Below are 26,729 nucleotides of genomic sequence, written 5' to 3' on the forward strand. Positions count from 1 at the left end.
ATGCAAATGCATGAGGGTTTATTTGCAAGCTCGAGCTTGCGCCCAAGTATACCCGACACAGTGGAGCAGCGACTTGGACCCCTAGGTTAAGAGGCGTAGCAGTTTTATAGGGGCCAGTGGCCAATGAGATTGTAACACACACAGAAACTTGCATAGTCATGTCAGTCCACACGCAGGTGGCCAATTGAATTACAATTTACCCTATAGTAACTGTTTGAACTAGCCTATCACTCTGGTCAGAATTGACACGCAAGTTTGGCGGGCAAAAGGCGGGGTTTAAGAATTGGCGGTTAGGGGTTCCACATTCCTATATGAGCCAGTTTCCAGTAAGGGTGTGCTCAGCGGCTTGACTAGGGTGGGGGAGTGTCTTAAGCAATAAGTAGGTCATGTGGGGGGTATAATGAGATGGTGGGTGTAGCACAAAATGGAGTTAGTCTTGCTTTGCTTGTCCAGGGGTAGGGGATTTTTGTTAAATTCCTTGGGTCCCACACACATTAAAGATATTACCTGTTTTATGTTATTATTTTTTTTTTTGCAAATACTTTTTCTCCAGTGGATTTTTCTATTTTCAACATTTTGCCAAGTGTTACCAAGGTAAAAAAAAAATAAATTAATTAAAAAAAACAAAAAAATTCTTTTAGATAGATTACTTAACTTTATTTCAGTTTTGTTTCTGAAGGCAAGATAGTTTCCTTTCTTCAACCCCAGATGAGAAACATTTACAATTAGCCCTAAAGCTTTCAGTCTTATAATAATAATAACTAGGTAACTTTAGATCCTTTCTTTCTAAAGGGATTTGTCTCTGATAAGGGGTTTTATCTAGGTGTTAGTAGTTTCTTGAAGGAAAGTGTAGGTAGAGCGGACATTTCCATTTGGATATGTTCCATTACACCAAGTATTGCTGAAACACAACAGCAGTTGGCATTTTTGCTGGGTAATATGCAAACGTGGAGAGAAGGTGTACCCATGCTAATAAGGAAGATAATAATTTAATTATTGTGTAGAATTGTGTTTCTTACAGCAGAGTGTTTAAGTAACTAACACTTTTTCCAAGAAGGAGATTAGAGCCATTTATTGTTTGCAGGTTATAATTTATATTTAAACATGGTACATATGCAATTTAGGAAATTCACTTCAGATATGTGAAAGTAACACTGATGTTTATACATAAATGTGGGTTTGTATATATATCAGATATCAGAGGGGATGGGGTGATGAAAGTAATGCCAAAATCATAATGTTGAGAAATATATTAAAGGTAAATTAAATCTTTATGGTCATAAATTGCTCTCCAATCCAATAGTGATAAAGTGCATGTGAAAAGACTATAAGGTTACTTTCAAAACAAACAGTTACCAGGTTCCAGGAAATGAATGTATTTGCATAAAAAGCACTTGGCAATTACAGAAGGCCTGTTCTTTATCTGTTTACCAAACAATTGACTGTTAAGGTCTTAGGTTGTGTTAGGGGCCCTTGATGTGCACTCTCTTAAGCTTTCAAAAACATGATACAGGAGCACCTATTTGCCACTAACTGGCATTATGAAGAGTTGGAATGGGGGCAGTGTACTAACATAATCTGATAGCAAATTGAGTTTTTGTAATTTGAAATCCCTTCTAAATATATTAGAGGTACTTGCTGTTTAAAGGAGCCCTATAAATTGTAACTTTGTCAAGTGAAGAATTTGCAATTCATAATTACCATTGGTTTAAACTTCTTGCAAATCAGAGTACAGCTTGACAGTCTTTGAGGCTTATGGTAGTTTCAGTTTGACTATGAGCAAGAAATGTGCTGTCTGTAGCCATCTTAGAGAAAAAAAGTAACAAAGTCTCAGGTAGCAAGTAAGTTAATAGTGCTGCGAAGTAGACTCTGATGTTAATCAAGTATATAGAAATTTTTTTTCTCTCTAAAACATCTGCCCTTTGTCATCATGGTTGGTTAGGAATCTTGGCATAGGAACAGAATACATTCTTTTCGTTCTATACCAAAATGTCTTAAACCTACTTTTTCCTTTACAAATTGTGTAAGATAACTTGTATGAATTTGTGAATTTTTGTAGAACACCTGATTCTTTGCTTTTAAAATTCTTAGAAGAAACACCTAGATATATATTTGAATATCCATATAAATTGAGTTATGTCTGAAGTACCTAGGCTTTTTCATTTCTAATGTTTAAATTAAAAGCTTTTGTCCATGGGAATTTGTCAAAATTTGAAACTATTACAGAATGTTTAGAACAGTTACTGGTTCAGTGCGGTATTTTAAGCATATTATATATATAGTATATTTAAGTAAACTAGGTGCAGTAAGTCCTGGTTTTATTTTAAAGCTCAAAAATCACAGATATAGTAATGTCTTTTCTTATTTAAAAACTGAACTAGTAAAAGATTTTGAAGCATTTTGAAAATATTAAATGTGTTAAGTAATTATAGCAACACTGTAAAAAAAATGTTTATTTATTTTGAGAGAGAAAGAGAGGAGAGAGAGAATCCTAAGCAAGCCCTCACTGTTAGCACAGAGTCCTATGTAGGGCTCCAACCCACATACCATGAGATTATTACCTGAGCCAAAATCAAGAGTTGGAGGCTTCAGCGACTGAGCCACAGGCACCCCAGAGTAGATTATTTTTACATTAAGAATTTAAAACTTAAATTCAACACTATGTGAAACATATTGAATATATTGTGTTATATTTACCTGAGAGTTTCTGGTTTAATAAATTAAAGGCACATTGCTCTCTTTTTAAAAATTTGTTAAACAGGTGCGCCTGGGTGGCTCATTTGGTTGAGCATTCGACTTTAGCTCAGATCATGATTTCGTGGGTACAAGAGTTCAAGCCCCGCATTGGGCTCTGTGCTGTCAGCCTGCTTCAGATTCTGTGTCTCCCTCTCTTTCTGCCCCTTTCCCACTCACACTCTTATCTCTCTCAAAAAAATAAATAAACATTAAAAACATTTAAAAACTTTGTTGGGGCACCTGGGTGGCTCAGTTGGTTAAGCATCCGACTTTGGCTCAGGTCATGATCTCACCGTTCATGGGTTCAAGCCCTGCATCAGGTCCTGTGCTGACAGCTCAGAGCCTGGAGCCTGCTTTGGATTCTGTGTCTCCTTCTCTATCTGCCCCTCCCCCACTCGCGTGTGCACTCCCTCCCTATCTCTCAAAAATAAATATTAAAAAAGATTTTTTTTAAATTTTGTTAAGCATATTCATTCATTCACAGATCTCTTTATTGAGGAATTTTAAATAAAATTTATTACTTATCTAATACTTTTGAGTTTATAATGTACTTAAAATGGTTTATTTATCCTTGGCCAGTTACTTCTTGAGACTCATACTTTCTATTTTATAGGGCTAATTTAAATGATCATTTAAATATGTTTTGTTTCCGGTTATCTTCTATTTCTGGTATATTGAGGGTCATACAGGACTGACTGTGATCACTAGGTCTCACAAAGATGGGAGTAGAGGCAGAACATTCATCTTAATAAAGTCCAAGAATGACCCAGCCTGGAGCAGAGGTGTGATTTGGCAGGTAGAAATGAATATTTTCCTGGAATGAATTGACAGAAGTGGGTTCTTACTGATTTAGATACATTTTCAACCAACTAAAGGTAGGAATTATTAAATCTAGGATTGAACAAAGCATTTCAAGCATTTTATTAGAAGTGATTACATGAGGGAGATTTTTCTGTCCTTAAAATTAGACAGAAGATATTAGTATGATTATAATAGCAGATTCTTCTTAATCTGTAGTATTTCTAATGTAGACTTTTACTAAAAATTTAACTTTTGTAGAAAACTGAAGCCATTTGATTCAATGTGAAATTTAGTGAAATTTACAAGTATTTAGTTACGCTGTTCCCCACCAAAAAATTGTCGTGTGTATAAATTAAAGATTATCAGCTTTAAAAATGTGAATCAATTGGACATGTAAAATGTAACTATGTAAATTCTGATGTTGATGTTTTGCTTGATGACCACGCACTGCAAAATCTGACACCATGTTTCATGAGAGTGATGATTTTATTTCCATTGTTACTTACTTAGGTTATGTGACTTTTCACAAAATTAAATATATGTTAGCTGGTTCCTCTAAGCAGTGACAAATAAAAGAATAGAAAAATGGTTGGAAAGGAAGATGGGTTATGTTGCCCTCATAATTATTCTGTTTGCTTACTGTTGTATCTTTCTCAGCACACCCTTAGGTAAAACTCTGTACTTATTATTGAGATCTTTGTGGCCACCAAGTGAGACAAGAAGAAAAGTTTAAAACTGCTGCTTGACCCCTAATACTAGAGATGCTCAGTTGTTTGAGTGCCACTAAGTTTAAAAGTGCTTATCAGAGCAACTCTTTACAGCCTTAATTTGTGTGTAGATTGCTGTTTGTGTTGGGACTGTCTGCTTTGTATCAGGCTTGCTAGCTAATTTCCTTGTTTATTAGCTAAGTGATTTTCTTAATGGCTACCCTTTTGACAAAGGAAGAAATCTTAGCTACTCTGACAGGGAAAACAAATTTAAAGACTCACGGTGAAATGAATGAGGAACATCTGAATTCATGCTGCTGCTGTATTGTTGGTGTGGGAGAAAATCTGGTGACTGACCTTGAATCTTGACTGAAGTCACAAAAATATGCATAATTTGGCCTTTATCCATGAAACAAATAGCAACAGTCTCCAGTCAAGGCAGGGATTCAGTTTCCTTTGTTTGGGGTGTGGAAAAAGGAATCTTTCCCAACCTTATTATCTGAGATTTAGTGAAATTTTTACTGAAATATTTTAGAATCTTCATTTTGACAGATGCATTTTGTATGATTCCATGTTTTATTAACAAAGAGGTATTTTGTTTAATTTGTGTTTGAAGATTTACAGGCTTCCAATGTTGTGTTTTAAGGGGAAATGTTTTTGTTGTTGTTTTATTTGTTGAATAATCAAAGAAAATTCAAATACCCAGTTGCACCAACAAAACCTCTCATGATCCGATGATAGGTTTTGGATTAGGGCCCTGGAAAGATCACTGGGCACTTATATTGGAGAGCCAGTTTAAGATTTCTTACAAACACATTTAGCATGGCTCAAGTCAGTGAGGGTAACACCAGGGAAGCTGAGACCTCTCTAGAGCTAACAGCCTGGGAACTCCACTGACCCTTTTTGAAGTCAGTCTCCAAGAGTTGCCCTCGATCCATCTTAGAAACCAGGTTTATTTATTTATTTTATTTTTAACATTTATTCAGTTTTGAGAGACAGAGAGAAACAGAGCATGAGTGGGGGAGGGGCAGAGAGACACACACACACAGAATCGGAAGCAGGCTCCAGGCTCTGAGCTGTCAGCACAGAGACCGATGTGGGGCTCGAACCCACAAACCATGAGATCATGACCTGAGCCGAAGTTGGATGCTTAACCAACTGAGCCAGCCAGGCGCTCCTATCTTAGGAACCAGGTTTATAGGTGAATAAAATAGGACTCTTAGAAACCCATTTCTGCCTCTACAGTTTGCGAATCTGACATGATACCAAAATGTGTATTTATCCATTGGATGTAATCTCAGGGCTTGAGCAGTGAGATTGGGTATTTGCAGGCCACAAAACAGAAATCCATCTTTTAAGCAACACAAGAAAATGTGATCTTCCTAGTATTTAAGTAGAAGTCATTTTTGCCTTTGCAAACCAGATTACCTGTTACCTCTTTATTTTGTTTATTAAGCACACCACCATCAGTAAGATTAGAGAAGATAGTAAACAGAAATAAATAGAAATAGAAAATAGAGAAAAAGAAAAAGCCTTTGTTTCTCTTCCATCCTTTCTTTTGGCTGTCCTTGACTTAGGCCTCTTTTGTTTTCTTTCCTGTGGTTGCCCATCAATCACATCAGGACTTCACATTTTATAAACTGTAAGTTTCCCTCCTTGAAATGTAGCCATCTGCTGTCTGTATCACTGTGAGCAAATTCCTCAACCTCTTTGTGCCTTGATTTCCTTATTTGTGAAATACTGATAGGATAATACTTATATCATCAAGTTGTTGTGGGGATTAAATGCATTAAGATTATGTCATGTACTGAGCTTAGTACCTGGCTATACAAAGTGCCACATGACCAGTCATCTAATAATTGCAAATAGAACCTATTAATATATTAATGATATTGAGCTATATACTTCATTGCCAAGTTTCAAAATGTTAAACAAGACAGGGTTGTGAATTCTTTATGTGCAGTGGCACAGAGGCTGGTGTTTTGCTTCCTTTTTCTGAATGACTTGTAGAATGTCTTATTGATACAAAAGGACTGTTGGGTCAGTCCCCAGAAGACTACTGAATGGTGAGAGAGAATGTCCTAAGAATCCCAGGAATCAAATTAAGTCTGTCACTTTATTGGAAAAAGAGACAGTGGTAGCCATTGTGTTGAGCTGCTTGGTTATTATATGTTTTCATTTATGTATTCATTTCTCTCATAGTAGACGTGGTACTTTCTTTATCTAATGTGAATATTCCAAATTATATGACCCTTATTAAATCTTATTTTGAAATTAACTTCTGGCATGGTGAGTGTATTTCCTTTCAAGGCATCACATTTTAAAACATTTAGAATATAACTTCACCCATTTTACATTGAGAATATTGTATGCAGAATAATTTTGAAGGGCATTTTATTTCCTAGTATGTGTTTCCAGCAGGTGGCTAATGGCTTTTGACCTGCTGTAGCAGCATACAGAACTGAATGTCAGACAGAGTATTTTTTAAAAGCTGCATTTTCATCTTGCATAATGTGCACAGTGATTTTTTTTTTAGATTGTCTTGCATATTTTTCCAAGTAGTTATTGATAGAGATGTGTCAATTTGACAGGAAATAGAAAATGTAATGTTACAGCATTTAATTTTTAACAATATTTAAACTTGTTCAGATTAGCAAATATAAGTATCTTAATAAATAATATCAGATCTAATATGTTTACATGTTAAAAACCATTTAAAATTCATGGTATCAGCCTTACATCTTTCCCATATCTTTGAACCATTGTTAAGAAAAATCCCACATTTTAATCCATTCACTTCTCTTTTTAGTGATTTCCATTTTCTCTTGAAATTTCTACAGGATATTCCATGGCCTATTTCACACAGCCTTTGAGAATTATACATACTAAATAATAATTCTCAATTTTTGTGTGAAAACAGACCATGACATATACTCTATAAATGATAGAGATTGCTCAGGGTTCCAGGATTAGCAATTATAGATCATTGTCAATGTTAGTTTCAAGTTAATGTTGGCACAAATTTTCATACAACCATAGTCTTTATAAGGATCTCCCACATGGTTTGTACATTTGAGTAACACTCCTGATTTCAACTTTGTTGGATTTTTGAGATGAAGTTGAGATGAAGCTTGATTAATGCCCAGAGTACCTTGTGGGGTGGTGAATCAGAAAATGCCAATGTAAAGAGTTCTGTTTCCTGTACTGAGCGTATTAGAGCTGGCATTTTGCCCCTGAACTGTATGATGAAGGAGGAATATTGTTTGTGTGTTAATGCATTTAAGGCTTAATTTCTGAGGCTGAGTTCTAATCTTGTTTATTCCCTCAGGTAATTACTGGTTTTCAAAATGCAAAAGAAGTATATCATTGGATTTTTTCAAATGGTTAAACTTGTAGATGTCCTTTTTTTTTAAATTTAGGCACTAAAAATTCTCACACATCAAAGTAGCTTGTGATTCTCATTTGTGGCTAGAGAGTTAATCATCTTTCAGTAGTGCTTTGAAGTTGGCTTTTCTTCTTCTTCTTCTTCTTCTTCTTCTTCTTCTTCTTCTTTTTTTTTTTTTCTTAACCCAGCATGAATTCATGAATAAAACTAACCACTCTGTTAGGTATCGTGCATTATTGCTTTTGCCTATGGCTCTTGCTAATAAAAATTCAAATTCTGGGTAGTTTGCTGGAATTAGATCAATGTAGTATGTGGCATACTTTTTTCCTGTTATGAAGCCCTCTCACAGAAAATAAGTGCAAAGGAAAGCATGGTGGCTGGAAGAAAGGACAAGGCAATTCAAGATTAAATATATTTAGCTTTTCTGCCTATGGTGTGGTTAGTCTGTAACCTACACAAGAGTTTTTATTTCTCAGTGCCCTAGAATCCTTGAAATTAAAATTACTATTCCTTAGGACATTAAATTCCTAAAAATTTCTTTTCTTTAGTCAAAGTATATCTGCTTTTGTGTGTCAGGATGGGGTAACAATAACAATAGCAGTAACTTCATTGATACAGGGTATCTGTGGGCTTGTGAATGCAGCTAGATGGGAAGCCATCAGCTGAAGAATAGGTAGGTGATTGCTAAAATAACTTGGAACTCTGACAGTTGCTAAAATTAAGTCATTTTGCTTACAAAATTACCTAATAATCAAATAGGATTTGATATTTTAACAACTAGGATGTTTTCCACTAACATCGGCACAGAAAAAGAATTGTGCCAAGATGCTTCCTTAAGAAAGCAACATGTTAATTTAGTAACCAGCGAACATGCCAGAATTAGAGAGATGATTGAACAAGACATTCCATCCTGGAGCCAGATGTGCTAAGCTCAACTGGAAAGACCCTTAAAGTGCAGTTAGGGGAATACATATAAGGACTTATTTAGCAAATTTACATGAATATATTACAGTGGGCGGGAGCATGGTCTCAGGAGTTAGAGATGCCCAGATTTGGTTCTTAGTTTTAATTATTTGAAGGCTGGTCACTTTGGGCAAATAAATTATTCCCTCTCAGCCTCAGGTTTCGTAATTACGTAATAGGAATAGTAATGGTACCTAATTTATATTATTATAAGAAAAAAGTACCAAAAATTTAAATGAAATTTATAGTGAACAAACACTGCTAATTCTAGAGCCTTGGAAATATGCTACCATTTATATATCTTGCATATATTGGAACACATTGTTACTCAGGCTCATACTTGGCCTCAGAATCCTGCTCAACACAGAATGCCCGGAATTTTGTAGAAGTTGGCAGTCAACGTGAAACATTCATTCTCCCTAAACTAATCCACTTCCACCAGTCTTCTCTCTTCCTTCTGTTTTGCTGACAGTATCGCTAATACAGGTGTCAATTCAGTTACTTAAAAAGTGGGAATAGAGAGATTAGTTATTCATAATCATAATGTTCAGACATTGTGCTGGGTGTTAAGTAGATGTTTCCCAAATTTACATTTCCAGTTCTATCCTCTACCCCAAGCACCATTCATGAGTTCATTACTTGGCTTCTTCACTTACTAGTCTAATAGGTATCTACATTTACTGCTCACTGCTCTCTGTCCTCCAGCCACATTGGGCTTCTTTATGTTCTTCATACATTATGAGCTTGTTTCTGTTTTAAAACTTTTAGTCTTCCTGATCAGTTATTTTACACATCTTGCTCCTTCTCCTTATTCAAGTATCATTTCTTCTGAGGTTCAGGTTTCTCTGACAAGTGTATCTAAGTCATCTTCCCATTCAGTCAGTTTCTTATCTTCTCATCCTGTAAGTTTCTTCATAGCCCTTTTCCATACATATAAAATTATGTTATTTATATAATTTTTTATTGTTTTATCTCCCATCCCACAATGCAAGCTTCCTGAGAGCAGTGACCTTGTGTGGTGTGTTCAGCACTGTGTATTCTCAGTACCTAAAAATGTGACTGTTTCCTAGAAGTGCTCTCAACTACATTCAGAGATAGGATTATTATTTCCTTAATTTTATAGGTAACAAAAGTGATGCCAGGGAGGTTGAAAGCTTGTCCAAGATCACAGGAATGGAGGTGACAGAGCTGAGATTTAGACCCAGTGCTGTGCCCTAGGAACCTGTGCAACAATGCCTCCCTTTTCACAACTGAAGGTCAGGGACATTAATGGGTGGGAGGGGGCTCTGTTGAGTTCTTGGAACTTCTCTGAGTCTCTGGGCCACAGTTATTGTTCCTATAGCATTGTCAGACAAGCCCTGGTCCTGATCACTACACTCTAGTATTCTTGGCTTATCTTCTCTTCCCTTTGCCTTTTCGACTCAGTGCCCAAGATATGCATGATTAATATTTTACAAGAATGCATTCAGTCCCTTTGGAAAGACAATGAAACAGTGGACTTTAAAGAAGCTCTTGAAGGGCCAGAATTCATAGTTTTGAACCGAGATGTAATTTTCCACCTGGTGTGGTTCTTCCTCTTTCATAATGCTATATCCTGAGCATCTATTACTTGACAGTGGCATTTATTAGGGCTGTAGCTTTTTGTGTGTGAATTTGCTTTAATCACACAGATAATGGTTTGCTTGTAGTTGGCCCCTATTGACTAGACTAGAATAGTTCGGCTTCTGCCCTTTTCTGCTCCATCCTCTACCCCCCATGCAAAATGTGATGCTGAAGCTGGACCACTTATATCGTTTTAGTCTGATACACTGTAGAGTACAATAGGCAATCTTGTATATATATCATTAAAATGTAGAAATGTTTTAGCTTTTGGGGGAAAATGAACAGAAAAAGAAAACCAGGTCAGTTGATTAAAAAGGGATAATCCACTGCATAATGAGTCACACCCAGCAAATTATAGAGGAAGAAGTTATTGGTGCTTTTTACTCTAGGACATTTGCTGTGTGTTGCTGCATTTGACCTTTTAGAAGCTATTGACATCATTTGGGAGCTGCCTGTAAACCTGCCTTAATCAGTTAAACGGAAGGAATCTTAGCATTGTGGAACTGACCGGTTGATTAATTTCAATCCAAACACACAGTCCTGCCTGGATGCCCTCTGTGAGACCCTTGCACAAAAGGATTTCATTCAGAAGCATTATAACCCACATCCTGCTGTCAGACCCTTTCAGCCCCGTTGGTCTCCTTAGACTGCAGGCAGCTTCTTTAACCCTGCTTATGCTCCCTTTTATTTCACGAAAACAATATCTATGCTGTGATTCATACAAATGCTCTACATTTCCTTCAGAGTTCTTTATTTGTATCCTAGGGAAAATGTATTTTAAAGTTCCACTAATTGAGAGACTAAAATGGGAATTTATTTTAAACTGGCTTCTTTAGAAAAAGTGTATTAGAACTTAATCCAGAGCTTCCTCTGGGAATCATAATCAAAATTAGAGTCACGAAATGTTGAAATAACTTTTTGGTATTAGACTAAGCCATCATCTGTAATTCCTTTGACTTTTAGATTCAAAACATTGAAGGCTTTATAATCTGTGTTTAGCTTTGGGAAAACATTAATTGACTCTTGAGTGAGTTCAGAGGTAGTATAAAGATCTAGTTCTGGATCTTTAAATGAAAGCAAAATTAAAATTCTTTAAGGATAAAACTTTGAATAATTTCAGTCTGTTACATAAAGTGAGAAAAAAATCCACACATTGGGTACTCTGCTGGGCTTGGTTACAAAAGAGGGCAGGTATCTGTGGGGAGGAAATGAAAAAAAAACTGCATTCTATAGAATGCTTCCACACATGGAATATTAGCCTGGAAAAGACCAACATCCCCATTTTAAACACCAAAAGACTGAGCCCCCACCCACCCCCACCCCCACCGGCTACTTGATTAGTCAAGTTCTTAAGGGCCCTTACTTGGTCAGTTTCTACTTCCTCATCACCTAATTACAACACTTTTCTGGAATACAAAGGAAGCTTTTCAGAGATGGTGGTATAATCTGCTTCTCTGTGGTTTTGTTCATTTTCGTTAATTTTAATAACTACGACTTACTGAGTGTTTGTGTTGTGCTGGTACTTTGTGCCTTATCTTTGTCTTCATAACTACAATACGAGGTAGTACTCTTCTTCCCTGTTTGAAAATGAGGAACTGATGTTTAGCAAAGTCAGGGGCTTGCCCAGCATATCAGTTACTCTGAGAAGGTAGGATGAAACAGAGGAAGCAGCCTTTCTATGATGGTAGCTAGATACAGGGAAGATAAATTGTAACAAAAGATGTTTCTCCCAAGCCTTGTAAGTTGACTTGAGAATATTATGGTGAATATATGACTATGCCATGGATCATTGGTAAGATAGAAAAATTAAGGCCATTTTGGCCTGAATTCTTCAGAAACAGCAGATCCACTGTGTAGGAATATGAGGGCACCTCCTTTCTGGCTGCCATTAGAAGTAGTGGATGTCCAGTGGGGAACATGTTGGGAAATCGGGGAATCTAGAAGCTGTGTGACACAAGAGAATTCATGGCATCATTCTGAGCTTCTGCTTCTTATTTTTACTTCTAAAAGTGAAATTCCAATTTCTACTTTACCCTACCTACCCTGCTAGCTTGTTTCAAAGATTAAGTGCAATAATTTCATCTTAAACACTCTGGAAAATGAAAAAAAAAAATTAAGACATAATAAATTTTTGTTCATTTATCCAATAAGTATTTATTGAATGAATGCCAGATGCAAGGTAAGGTGCCATGTAGAGAATAAGAGGCAAATACAGACTTTTGTCTCTACCTTTCAGAAGGTTAAATGGAGCAGGGAGATAAGACACATGCTAATAACTAGACAGTGGAATGCTTTAAATGCAGTTAGTAAGATAGAGAACATTGGTGTTTCTGAGGAGGAACCCATTCCTGATGGAAGGGATGGGCCGTAGAGGATTGTTAGATTGATAGGGAAGAGAGACAGGAGGAGTTGTGGATCAGGAAGTAGGTGTGGGATTTCATGAGGAAGACACAGAAAGCGCAAAGGCCTGGAGGAGGGAAAGGATGAGTACATATTAGTGTGCCTCACTGGCTGTATGTACCTCATTGGCTGTATTTAGTTCATTGACTATGTAGCTCAAGGAGGTAGGTTTGACAAAGATGGGTTTATAGTGAAGCTGTGAAATCTGCAGTTGATTCCGTGGCTCACAAGGGGCCTGTTAGGATGTTGGATTTTTGTGGTAACCTGGTAAGAAAATGTTTTGTGATGACTCATTAAGGACACAGTGATGCATGAAATGATTAAAGAAGTGAGCAAGACACTGAAGTCAGGGAGACCCGAGACCACAGCACTATGGGAGGACTGATGGAGAAGGCTGCACTAGAGGGGCAACTATGGGACAGGAACAGAAAGGAGATAGATCACTGAAATTTGGCCCCTGACTGGACTTAAGGACAATGGGGAGTTACAACCCTTTTGCCATTGGAAGTTCTTGTGATACTTTTTTTTTTCTTTTAATTAAATCAGTATGAATTTGTTTTAGTGAACTAATTTGAACCCAAATGCTAGTATAATCCCATATGCCACTGTCATTTTTGGTTGTTTTTGTACTTATAGTATGTTTAACTGAAATTAGGAAAAGGGTTGTATTAAGACCAGAGGAGCCAAGAACATTGCTCATCTGGGCTAGAAATTCAATGTAAATTATGAGGCAGAGCTGATTTGGGATTAAGGGTGTTTATATATATCATCAGAAAAGTGATTTGGGGGAGGAGGTAGGCTGGCTACTGTGCCTGACTGTTAAGGCTTTAGAAATCCTGGCTGAACATCTCCTCAAAAGTGGTACTTAAACCCCCATTTGCTTCTGAATCAGCACTTGCCAACATAAATTTACTTTAGTTAAAGAAACAGGGTCAGCTCAGGGCTTTGTTGAACACTAAACTTTGATTGAAGGATTACAGTGGTTGCATGGGAATTATATGAGATTGATCATACTTTGGTAGTCAAGGGGTGACTTCTTTGGGAAAAATGCTGTCTTTTGTTGTTGTTGTTTTTGGAAGAGTATTTTCACCTTCTAACTTTGGTTTTCTTTCAGTTTGAGAAATTATAATATTGTTGGATATCTGTGAAGCCTTGGGATCTGCTAGGAAATAAGAAGTGGATTTTCTGATGTTTAGGACAAATTAAAGGGGTGTACAGTTATCCAGCAAGAATATGTCAGAGCTTGGTGGAGCTCATGCTGTCATTGGGTAGATTCTGTCCCTGATCCCAGCTCTGTGCTGTGAGTGGCTTAATGTAGGTGTGTACTTCACAGGGCTTCTCTGTGAGATCCTCAGGGATCCAAGGAAGAGGTAGTGATTTTTGTACGAAGTTGTCAATTTAGGAAAGCGTTTATAATCTTCTCTAAGAAGGTGGTGAGATTGCACTGATTATAAAGTGTATTGGAGTGGCAAGAGGAAATAGAACACTGATGAGAAAATGATTTGTAGATTAAAAGGAGAATAAAAACTAAATGAAGCCTCAAGTTAGGGAATGGAAGTTGGAGAGATTACGCTTCTTTTCTGTAAAGTAGACATCTTTTAACTTTATTTTTTAATGTTTATTTATTTTAGAGAGAGAGAGACAGAATGCAAGCAGGGGAGGGGCAGAGAGAGAGGGAGACACAGAATCTGAAGCAGGCTCCAGGCTCCGAGCTGTCAGCACAGAACCCGATGCGGGGTTCTAATCCACAAACCACGAGATCATGACCTGAGCTGAAGTCGGATGCTTAACCGACTGAGCCACCCAGGTGCCCCTAAAGTAGGCATCTTTAATAAGACCCATAATCTGGCTACCTGGGGCCATTTGTCTCAGTGACACTTGATTTCTATTCTTGCTGGTGGTCTTACATGTTGCGTTCAGCCCTTTGGTCGGAAATCTCTTGCTTTGGCCTTACTTTTGGATATACTGTTTTTTAAGCTGTACCTTTTAAAAAAATGTAACAAACTTGCTTTACTGTTGGACTATTCCTTTTTGACTGTCAGTTTTCTACAAAAGTCCATTCACCTTCTCCCTTTTGTTGTGTGTTGTCCAGATAGCCTTTATTTGCTTTTCCCATCCAATTCTGTTTGGACAGGTGGATCATCTTCCTTCTGAGAACTGTTTAAAGCAACCTTAAAATTGTCTGGCTGGTGTATTAGGATATAGTCCACTAAAGCTGTCATTGGTCTTCTCTGAGAGCAAGTAGAATAGAATAACAAGTTCAAACACATTTTCCATTTTTTGAATTACAGTTGTAATTCATATCCATGGGTAAGAAAAACACTTAAAAGTATAAAACTATTATATAAAGTAAAAATTGGAGCATACTCTCAGTCTGTAATTGGATATGTAACTTCTAGACATTTTCCAATGCATATTCAGGTAAGCAAACGTTTATTTTAAAACATGAATCATATATATAATATATATGTGTGTATGTATATATATATAACTATTGTCACTTATATCATGATACACTTTGCATATGTATTTACATTTTCATTTATATCATGATAAAGTGTGCATATTTTGCTTCTCAAACTGAGGATCTCAGGAAGAACAAGTGAAATGAAGGCAGTAATTCCATTTTGTTAGAAGGCTTTTTCATCTTACCAAAGTTAAGGAACCCTGAATTTCGTGTTTTTTTTGTGACAGCTGACTATTCTACTTTCACAATTCTCCCTAACCTCTACAAACAGTGAAAAGTCCAACTTGTCAATGAGTATAAATTCTCTACATTATTCCAGATTGTAAATCGGTGCTGTTGTATTCTATTTTACTATTTTTTTAAGCAGAATTATCGCCATGCATTTGTACACTGTTTACTCACATGGGAAACATTAAAAGGCAGGCCGCACCTCATCTAGATTGAAATAGAGATAATAATAGTTTCTTTGAAGTAGCTTAGATCTAAGTATACTGTACAGAATGACAACCTTCATTTTTTATTGCGTTATGAATATCTTAAAGACGATCTGCCAAGTTACTTGCGTTACGATTACAGTATCTGCAGTAGAAAAATTAGAGCAGGGTATTGTTAAAAAACATGTCAATCCAATCTTCATGGAGAAGAAAACAATAGTTTTTATAGCACAGATGATAAATTGTATATTTATTAAAGCATCACATCTGATCGAATAAGCATGGTATATCATTACAGATTCAGTCTGATGTTGAAGTGTTGTTATTTTAAGCAATTACTTTAAACCTGTTATTTTTTAAAGGGATTGTATTCCCACGAACGTGGGTGACAGATGTGGAGGAGAACAAATAGTTCAAAGGGAGATTTAAATTATGTGTAGTTTTAGGGAACGTTACAAGTAGAAGTAATTCTGTGTGTGATAGAAGAGACTTAATCAAAAAGACTGTGTGGCAGTAAGACAGCAGATTTCTTCTGATTGTATCTGGGTGTCATAATTAGGCATTTCGCTGGAGGTGTTTCCTGGATAAGTGATGTATTGGCAAGGCTTTCCTGGAGCTTGGAGATAAATGGAACGGGCAGCTGCTGCCTCCTGGAGAAGTAAATAGAATCAGTTTTCATTGTTATCAGCACATTGACCTCCGAAGGCACAGAAGTGAGCTTTCTTTTCAAATGGAATCAAGTATTCATCCTCAAGGAAAAGGATGTTTGTAATGCAATAATATTAATGCTCATTAAGTGAGAAAACCATCTATGAATACTTACACTGTTGCTACCTGGGAGCATTATTTATTGACCTGTGACTTTGTCAGAGCTTCAGCTGTGAGATGAATATTGCTAGTGGAATCATGTAATGACATTTGTCATTAAAAAGTCGCGTCTCAATGAATAGATTCAGAATTCACTGAGTCCCCTTGCTCTGTGTCACATTTGCCGCTTCTGTGACAATCTTCACTTCCCACTTAGCAAATCTGAGCCTGGTAGCTTGAGCCCCAGGAAGTTGTTAAAGCAATTAAAGGCTTCTGTCTCCCAGCACATTGCTTGGTTACCATAGTATCCTCTGCCTCCAAGTCTCTCCTGATGATGTCAGTATGCATACAGGGGTTGTTCAGAGCTTTTACGTGGGGATGATTCACCCCGCAATAAAGCCCCTCTCCCGTTGCTCGGTTTCCAGCGCACTTTCAGACGTCCCTAGAAATGGAAGGTGAGTGCCTTGTTTTGCATATCAGAGAATTACTAAATGCCTCTATTATTCTGTTTTAGGTATGTGAATGGTTTCTTCTTTCTAAGATATACTAATAACTGAAATCATAGTATATGGGAGCATTTCATCCAATTACCTGTAATAGACTTACAGTTTGTACTCAAAGTGTGTGTTTGTGTGTGTGTGTACGCATGTGAGATAGGCTTATAAAAATAACTGAATGCACAATGTAATGCTTGCTACTCTCCCTGGTAAGCAGCATTAGCAAACACAGTAGAGCTTTTGATTACAAATTATTTGAAATACATAAATTCCCTAAAATATTTTGACAAGCGTCACTGTTTTTAAGTCTGTAAATTATATATTTTTATTGGTAGTTTGTACATTTTATCCAGTTTAAATATTAACATTTTAAAGGTCAAGATGACATGGGCAGATACTAGAAAAGAAGGGCCAGGTTGCATTGAGAATTTGCATTGTTAGAGAAATTAAAACTTCCATTATAGCAACAAAGATTCAGTTACAGGGAGATGTATGAAGCTTCAAGTATATTAATAACTACCATTTCATACTTATTTTATGCTTTTAATGCTTTTCTAAATAACTCACAATTTGATAGTAAAAACAATGCTCCTATTGTCATGTTAAATGAAATTAGGGCTTTATAAAAGTTTTCCTTTAATGCATATTCATGCTTCTTAATGATAAGCCAGCTGAGTTCAGCTCTATGACAAGAATACTTTAGAACCACTTACAACATTCTCCTAGAAGAGCCATGAACAAACATTTCCCTTGAAAAGTTAGTTTTGTGTTTCAATTTTTCTGCTATGGTATGCCTCTTCAATAGACAATAAATGATGACACACAAGGCAGGTTTCTTCCTCCCAGCCTGCTTCTGAGTCTCGATGCATTATGAGAGTTCTGTCCATATGACAAGATTAGTCTTGCATTTATTTCCTCTTCTTGATTTCCACAGGACTTGTTGAGTATGTCTATGCAGACCATGCTACTGTGTATAAATGAAGTTGGTAGGTGAAGGCAGTTTCTAATTAATTAGTGGATAGCTTTGCAAGAGAAAGAAAGAAAAAGAGTAGAGTGGATGGAGTAGAGAGCCCCTCTCCCCCAATTTTAATGTAACTGAACCTTCATTGTGTGTGGAAGTAAACAGGTGACTCTTTTGAGATGTGGGTCAATGGTTTAAATGGTTTAGTCCATTTCTAGAGAGACATTGATTAAAATTTTTGTTTTATTTTCGGAATCTTCTAGAATATACCCTCCTTTGTTTTTGTGTGATGCTTAGTGGACTGGTGATACCCTTCACTCACCTTTCTACAGAGAATCTGTGAGAAATAGAGTTGTGAGGGAGTGTGAAAAGTTAAAAAATTTAAATTTACTTGTACGTGAAGAATTTCTGTCTTAAATATCATAAATGCTTATTTATGAGTTCTATTCTGAAAACATGCTAAACTGCTTTGACTTTTAATTACTTTATGTTTAGAATACTTAATCCTGTTCATGTGTTTGAAAATTTGCTAGTTAATTGCTATCAAAAAAAATTCCTGGGGCACTTGGCTGGCTTAGTCAGTAGGGCTGTGGCTCTTGATCTCAGGATTGTGGATTTGAGCCCTGCATTGGGTATAGAGATTATTTTTAAAAATAAAATCTTTTTAAAAAATTTCCTGAGAAGTAGAGAGATATTATGACTTATTTACATATTGAGATATGTATTACATATATTACATTTTTACATTACAGTAATGTAATTAATAAATTACATTACATTAATATTACATTACATAATTACCTTACTACATATATTGCATAACTTAGATCATGGTAGGTTAAATACTAAAGAAATTAAGTCAGTGTAAAGTGTTTTCATACTTTGAAAAATTCTTTTATTGAAAACCTCTTTCCAAATACTTGTGTTAAAAAGGAAACTTTTATATCCAAGCTATGTTCCATGAAATTTTTGCTCATTGTTGTATTAATGTTTTGGGTGATATAATTTAATCTATTGAGTAACTAATTCTTTGTAATTAAAAAATACTTCTGTAATTTTGAGCCCTTAATATAACCATGAAGATATTTTCCTGCTGACTTAACAGATACGGGTGGCAGTTTATAGAGAGTATACTGTGAAGATTATTACAGTTTCTTTTATCCTTGAGTTAAGAAGTAATTCCAAGCAGTTTTAGGCAGGGGGTTTTAAAAATTGTCTTAGGAGAGTTTTCATTTTATTCTTTCATTTTATTCCTATGTCATAATAAGAATGTTTTAAGTTTTACAGATACTCAAACTTTTCTTGCTCAAAATATGAAAATGGCAGGTCTGTAGAGTTTACCATCATGAGACGATGGACTATGGCAGGAGAAGCATCACTTTGGTTGTCACCAGAAAGACAACAAGCTAAATGAAACTAGTATCCAAAAGAATTAGAAGAAGCTGTGGAGAAGATAGACCTGAAAATAAACATTCTTTTTTCCAATGAGAGAAAGCGGTTCAACTTGTAAGGGACTGGTTAAGTGCTTTGCCCCAATTTTTTTTTGTTTTGTTTTGTTATTGTTTGTTTTGTTTTTTTGTTCTTTTAATGGCAGAGCCAGGGCTAGAACCTGGACGCCCACACTCTCATAGGCCAGTTTTCATTATCATGGCAGCATTCTCCCTAGTTGGAGGTGAGCCCTTTTTCCTAGTCAACTTTTCAACCTACTTCTCCCCTGCAAAAGGAAGGATTACAACAATATAATAAGTAGGGAGTTTATTAGTTTTCATTTGTTGCTGTAACACATTTAGCCAACATGGTGGCTTAAAGAATACGGTATTTTATAGCTCTGTTGGTTAGTAGTCTGGCACAGCTCTCAATGGACTACAAAGTCAAAGTATCAGAAAGGCTACATTCCATTCTGGAGGCTCTAGGCGAGAATCCATTTCCCATCTTTTCCAGCTTCTACGAACTGCCTGTATTCTTTGGCTCATGGCCACTTTCCTTCGTCTCTACAGCTAGCAAATGCTGAAGGAATCCTCATGCAGCCATCTCTCTGGTTCTCTGCAATTGGGGCAGAGTCTCGACTTTTAAAGAATTCATGTGATTAGATTAGGCTGATTTTATAACCCAGGATAATCTCTCCATTTTAAGGTCCTTAACCTTAATCACATCTGCAAAGTCCTTTCTGTCCTGTAAAGCAGCATATTTTACAAGTTCTAGGGATTAGGAAAGAGGCATCTTTCGAGACTTTATCCTGCCCACCACAGAAAGCTTACAAAATGTATGGCTGATTTTATCAACATTAAATTCACACATTGGATATTTTTATTGACAACTATAAGTTAAACTGGTGATTGCCTACAGACACTATGAAATTTTGACCTAATTCGGTGGGTGCAGCCATCCCCTGCATAATTAATGAGGAAAAATCAGATTAGAGAGTAGTGTTTCACCAATTCAAACATTTAAAACTCTGAGGTATGGATCTGAGCCTTATAAAGTGACACAATTCTCAGTTTAATATTTTTAGTGAACGGCTCATGTCAAATGAAGTTAATTAAACAAAACTGATTTGGGAATGCAAAAATTCCATTAGTTACCTCGTATGTGAATCATCCTGGGTTTCTTTAGATACTGAAGGGTAATGGTGGGGCCGCCAGACGCAAAGGTGAGCCCTGGTAACCCTGAGTTTTGAATAACGTTGTCATTCATTGATCTGCCGTTAAGCCATTTGCGTCAAAAGACACAGCAGATGAATCTGACAGGTATGCCGTAACTGGTTTCCTAGGAAAGGCACAATATATTCCCACAATCAATAACACTAGACTTGAGGCCAACAGCTGCAAAAATAGTTTATTTTATTGTTCATATCCTGTGTTTATCATAGATTTGAGCCAATTCATGGCACATGTATCCATCCATACTAAGCATTAGGTCATTTATATCTAACAGTTTTTAAAACCTCTTTGCTAAACACCAGTGGTAAAAGATGCAGAGGACAGAGAACTCTAGCATATTACTTTTGGACAGCAAGCCTAAAATTACTTTTTGCTGTGGTTCTCTGAAGGAAAAGAAATGGGAAGAAAATCAGCTATATTCTTTCTCATATTCCTTTTTATTTTTGGAATCATTTTCTAAGGAAAACTGAAAACTACCTTACGACCCTTGCTTAGAAGACACGAGCTTGTGGAAGGCACATTTCTTTGCAAGAAGTAACTATGGGTCCTTTTGGTACTAGAGGGGTGCAACATCCTTAGGATTCTATATAAAAGCATAATCTGATTTCATCCCATCATGGGATTTATTTTTCAATAAAAATATCATTATTAAAAGAAAGGTGTTATTTGACAATGAAGTTGAAAATAAAATCAGCTAAACAATTTGATAAACAACAAAATAGCTGTGCATCTATAGAAAATATCTCTAAAAATTTAGTTGAAAGTTTCTTCATGCTCATATTAAACTCACTTCAATGTTTATCAATAGTATGTGTTAAATGCTAATAAAAATGAAGAAAACACACTATTAAACATTAAAAAAATGTATACACAATACTCAATACTGAATTCCCCAGCTATAGTACATTAGAGATTAAATCTCTTTGTTTCCTTAAAATAAAAAAAAAATCATGGAGCAGCTGCCTTCTCTGATAGAAGAGACTATTTAATCTTTAAATCATTTTGAACTGGCTCAGTTGCTTTGCCGATCCTTTAACTTTGTTAAAAATTATCTTAAAAGCTTATCTTTGAGAGAAATCAGAGATAAAGGAACTAATTAATGGAGATGAGAGTTTTGAGGTTCTGAATCATATGTGGTCAGTGAGTGGTGGATAAGGTGGAAGGAAACTTCAAAATCAAAACTTCAAAGATTGTTATGATTTCTCACAGACTGTTTTGAAAACCAGCTCGGTTTTATTTCTAGGGGGGTTTTCTCAGGCAATGGGAGTAAAGGCAATCAGCAAAGAAAGGATGGAACTAGGCAGTTATCCTAAATCTTTCTTGTTCCAAAGCCTTTGTAGATCAGAGAACCACCACAAGCTCTACTCACTTTCCTCACTGACCTTGCATTCCATTGTTTTCCTTTAATTGTTGCTTTAATTTGACTTCCGTCCTTAAAATAGGTGAGCCTTGCAAAAAGGAAAGCAATTATTGAAATTTTTATGAAGAAAGTTATGTTATTTTAATTTGTGGAATGCCCCTGTTTCTGTCAATTTCTGCTATGGAAGCAAGATTCTATAACCGTGGACCAATTTTTTTCATTAACTCCTTCTTTGGAGCGAGTATTAATGGAAATAAATGGTTCCCATTCTGCTTGCAAAATCTGTGGTGGGGCTGGGGGGGCAAAGTCAGAGCAGCAATACTTAAATGACAAAAGGCACAGGGAGAGAGGCTTGCCATCTTCTGTCAGGGGGTTGCGGTGAGGAGGGCAGTACAAGACCAGCCAAGAGGCTGGAAAGCTTAGACAGCACCACTTCTCATGCCTGGTTCTTACACTTGATCTTAGCCAAAAGGCCGAGAAGCGATGTCTCATGCCTGGTTCTTATTGTATCCTAGATGACTTTACAACAAGTAAGCCTATGTTGGGGGTTAGGAGGTTGATTCCTGGGATTTAGCCACAGTCATGCTAGAAAATAGAGCTGTTCTCAGGTGCTTTCTTCCCATTTCAAGGGTGTTGGAGAGGGGAGGCAATTGCAGACCATCATGCGGCCTTCAATATTCCTAAGTAAGGGAATGAGCTCACCAATGATTTAGCTAAATTGAAACCTTCTGTTACCAAATACATACCACAAGTTAAGTTTAAAGTTTTCCCTAGAGTCTTAGGAGAGAAAGTGACAGATGAATGTAACTTACCAATTGGAGTATTAGAGTATGACAGGAGTCAGGTGGCATTGTTTTCCTTTGTTGGCAAAGGTCAGTCTTGTCCTCTTCAATCAAAGTGCAATCTCAGTGATTACTATTGAATGCTGTCACGTGCATGGTGGTGCACTAAACACAATGCAGAATTAATCAAAGGATGATGTGACCTTGTATTTCAAGGAGTTTCCGCTGAAAGAGGAACTACATATGGACAGTAACTTTCTTATCACTTAATAACCCATATTGTCTTATTTTCATGGTTATTTTTACCAAGTGGCAAGTTCCAGTTGGAATTTGATAAAGTCATTTTATTTACATTCTACTGAAAAGTAATGTTTTTAAAAACGGTAAACAAGGGGCGCCTGGGTGGCTCAGTCGGTTAAGCGGCCGACTTCGGCTCAGGTCATGATCTCGCGGTCCGTGAGTTCGAGCCCCTCATCTGTGCTGACAGCTCAGAGCCTGGAGCCTGTTTCAGATTCTGTGTCTCCCTCTCTCTGACCCTCCCTGTTCATGCTCTGTCTCTCCCTGTCTCAAAAATAAATAAAACGTTAAAAAAAAAAAACGGTAAATGAGTTGATGTATTTACTTGGTAGCAGACTTATTGTTATGCTGTTAAGCGTTTTATCCTCCAACCTTTCTTGGTCCCACTTGCCTGACTTAAAAAAATTTCTTTTGATGTTTCTTAATTTTTGAGAGAGAGAGTGAACAGGGGAGGAGCAGAGATATAGAGAGACAGAATCAGAAGCAGGCTCTAGGCTCTGAGCTGTCAGCACAGAGCCCAATGTGGGGCTCCAACACACAAGCCACGAGATCATGACCCGAGCTGAAGTCGGACGCTTAACCGAGCCACCCACTTGCCTGACTTTTAAAACTCACATACTTTCTTTGTGTTTTTTCTGTTGTAGAATGTCTTTCTTTTCCTTATTACCCACACATGTAACATGCACATGCTGACATACATGGTGTTACTTCACAATGAATGCTTCCTATGTCAGGCCTTCTCTTTACTCTTGTTTGCCTCTTCCTTTAGGCTCCCTATAATATTTAATGCAAGCAGCCCACCTCCTGTGTATGGGATCCCTATTGAGTGTAAAGCATCATGCTACACGTGGAGGCCTCTGCCTCTCCCTTTCTCCCGCTGCAGAGCCTTGATTGTATAGTTATCAGTCTCTTCTGTGGGGGAAGGCAGGTAAAATTAAAGGAGAGACAGGGCAGAAGGAAGAGGCCTGATTGGTTCTAGAGAAAAGAAATTGAAGGTCGATTTTGTAAACCAGGAAAAGGAACTGAGAGCACTGATTGTGTTGAGACACTGGAGTCTTGTTAAATTGATAGGACGAGGTAAAGAAGCAGCACCAGCAGAATTATTTTGACTGTTTCATAAGGCGTTTTATGGTGAGCAAAACGGATTGCAATATTTGCACATTGAAACTTCTGCACTAAGTTACCAGTGTATCCTTTTCAAATGGCTAACACCCAAGTGCAAAAACTTCAAAACCTTACATTTCTTAGAGATCACCTCAACTATTCTGTTACCCTGCCCATTCTCTGGCCATCATTTCTCAATCTTGGGTGCTAAACGTGGGAAGTGAATTCTTTACTTACTATTTAGAAACAATGTGTGTTTTCTCGGGGCGCCTGGGTGGCGCAGTCGGTTAAGCGTCCGACTTCAGCCAGGTCACGATCTCGCGGTCCGTGAGTTCGAGCCCCGCGTCAGGCTCTGGGCTGATGGCTCGGAGCCTGGAGCCTGTTTCCGATTCTGTGTCTCCCTCTCTCTCTGCCCCTCCCCCGTTCATGCTCTGTCTCTCTCTGTCCCAAAAATAAATAAACGTTGAAAAAAAAAATTAAAAAAAAAAAAAAGAAACAATGTGTGTTTTCTAAATGAAACTTAAAGAGCCCAAGATTTTTTTTTTTATGCCAAGAAGCAACATATATTAGGCTTGATAATAGTTATCTAGAGTTGCCTCCTAATATGTTAACTCTATGAGGACTTTCCAGTAAAATTGAACCATTGTTGAAAGACTGATTGTGCAGAAACAATAGCCTGAAATTTGCCCAGACGTAGTAAAATGTTGGAAGTTTGAAGAAGAATTGATTTTTCTTGTCATTGTATTTTTCACTGTAACAATCTCCTGTATTGATTTGGTTTACAGTCTATGGTCTTTTTGTGTCATAGCAGATAACTCACTGGTTATTTGCCTGAAGTTTCAGTGTTTGGGATTTTTTCATCTTTGCAGTAATGTCAAAGAAATGTAGTGGTTAGTAGTTTTTAAATGCAAAATTTGGCAAAAAGAAAAAGCATCCTTGATGAAAGCGTTCACTGAGGAATTTTTACTTAGGCTTCATGACACCCAGTAATTATCAGATTGCAGTTACTTTTCAGAGGTGTTTACCCTCAGTTGAAGTTTTCACCAATCAATGATTTGAATCATGAATTAACTTTCATGTTAATCCATTGATTTACCTCAGCATTCAGTATGCCAACCTGTGTAAAATTACTATATTGTTGCTAGGCACGTATTTTTAATTCGTTGCTGCAAAAGTTAATACTGGGCTCAGACAATCCCTGTTTTAAGAAACTTACATCAGAGTGGGAGAGAGAACCTGAGAACATAAGGCTATGATTCTATCCTCATACACCGTCTTTCTTTGCCCTCCTACACAGCAGAATGCTCAAGTGTGGTTGTTGAATTTTTCTGCAGTTCATTTCCTCCTGGTCTGTCTTGAACCCACTTCTTTTGGAGCCCACTTCTCCACCAAACCTGCTCATGTCAGGACCGTGACTCACTTTCAAGTCAATACCTTGGTCAGTTCTCAGTTCTCCTTGGATGTTACTTGAAGTATCTTTTGAAAAGGTGGTCATTTTCATTTTCTACTTCTACAACTACCACATTCTTTTTGTTTTCTTTCAACCTAACTTGCTGTCCTTCCCAGTCTTGTTGGCTGGTCCTTCACCTCCTTAGAACGTAGGACTCTTTACAGTCCTCCTTACTCTAAATGTTGGATATCCTAGGGTGCAGTCCTTGGTCCTGGTTTCTTTTCTGTTGAAACCCAATTTCTTAATGATCTCATACATTTTCTTGCCTTTAAATTCTATCTAACATTGACAGTTTCCAGATTCATATTAGTGATCAGAACCTCCCTCTTTAACTCTAGATAACATATTCCACTTGGGGAGTCTAATAGGCATCCTAAATGTAATATATTCAAAACTTCTGATCATCCCCCTGTGTCAGATACTCTTCCTATAGTCTTTCCTCTATCAAATATCCCAGAAATGATCAATGTTAATTAACACTTTGACATATGTCTTTCCAAGCTTACGTGTGTGTGTGTGTTTCTCATTGCTATTCATGAGATCGTTTTGTATATACCATTTTTTCCTCTGATCCTTCCCCCCACCCCCTGCCCCACTTTACTATGAACATGTTTTGTATACTCTTGAATGTTCTTTGGGAATCTTGCTTTTAGTAGCTATTTGGTTGTACCATAATTTATTAATGACTCTTATGAGTGAATATTGGATTGCCTCCCATGACTTGCTATTATAATTTAAACTATAACTAGCATCCCCATTACATCTAGTGTCTGTGTTACAAAAGGAAAGAAAAAGCCACTTAATCATTTTAGTTCTGCAAGATCCCAATATGGTAGCCACTAACCCTATGTGGTTTTTGAACACTTAAATGTGACTAGACTGAACTAAATGTGCTGTAAATGTAAAATACGCACCAGAATTCACAGAATTTGAAAAAAGTACAATATCTTATTAATAATTTTTATATTGATCGCTTATTGAAATAGTAGTTTGTTTTATTGGGCTAAATAAGATACACTTTAAAAATTGATTTCATCTTTGTCCTTTACTTATTAAAATGTGACTATAAGAAAATTAAAAGTGGGGCGCCTGGTGGCTCAGTCAGTTAAGCCACCAACTCTTGATTTTGGCTCAGGTCATGATCCCAAGTTTATGCATGGGGTCGAGCCCTGCGTCAGGCTCTGTGCTGATCATGGAGCCTACTTGGCATTATCTCTCTCTCTCTCCCTCTGCCTCTCCTTCACTCATAGGCTCTCTCTCAAAATAAATCACTAAACACTTAAAAAAAAAAGAAAATTAAAAGTTAACATGTGTGG

General features: G+C 36.9%; 1 protein-coding gene across 35 annotated transcripts in view; it reads left to right on the top strand.

The window, feature by feature from the left end:
- PAM (peptidylglycine alpha-amidating monooxygenase) overlaps positions 1-26,729 on the top strand; it is a 286,547-nt gene that overhangs the window by 36,455 nt on the left and 223,363 nt on the right. The window contains exon 1 of one of the 35 annotated variants that reach the window (XM_043594676.1): positions 13,004-16,757. The exons of the other annotated variants lie outside the window; for them this stretch is intronic. The gene's annotated coding sequence lies outside the window, so the exon portion shown is untranslated. Of the gene's footprint in view, positions 1-13,003; positions 16,758-26,729 lie in introns of those variants that run through there. 35 annotated transcript variants of the gene reach the window in all.

Source organism: Prionailurus bengalensis, chromosome A1 (assembly GCF_016509475.1).
Source record: "Prionailurus bengalensis isolate Pbe53 chromosome A1, Fcat_Pben_1.1_paternal_pri, whole genome shotgun sequence".
Classification (NCBI taxonomy): domain Eukaryota; kingdom Metazoa; phylum Chordata; class Mammalia; order Carnivora; family Felidae; genus Prionailurus; species Prionailurus bengalensis.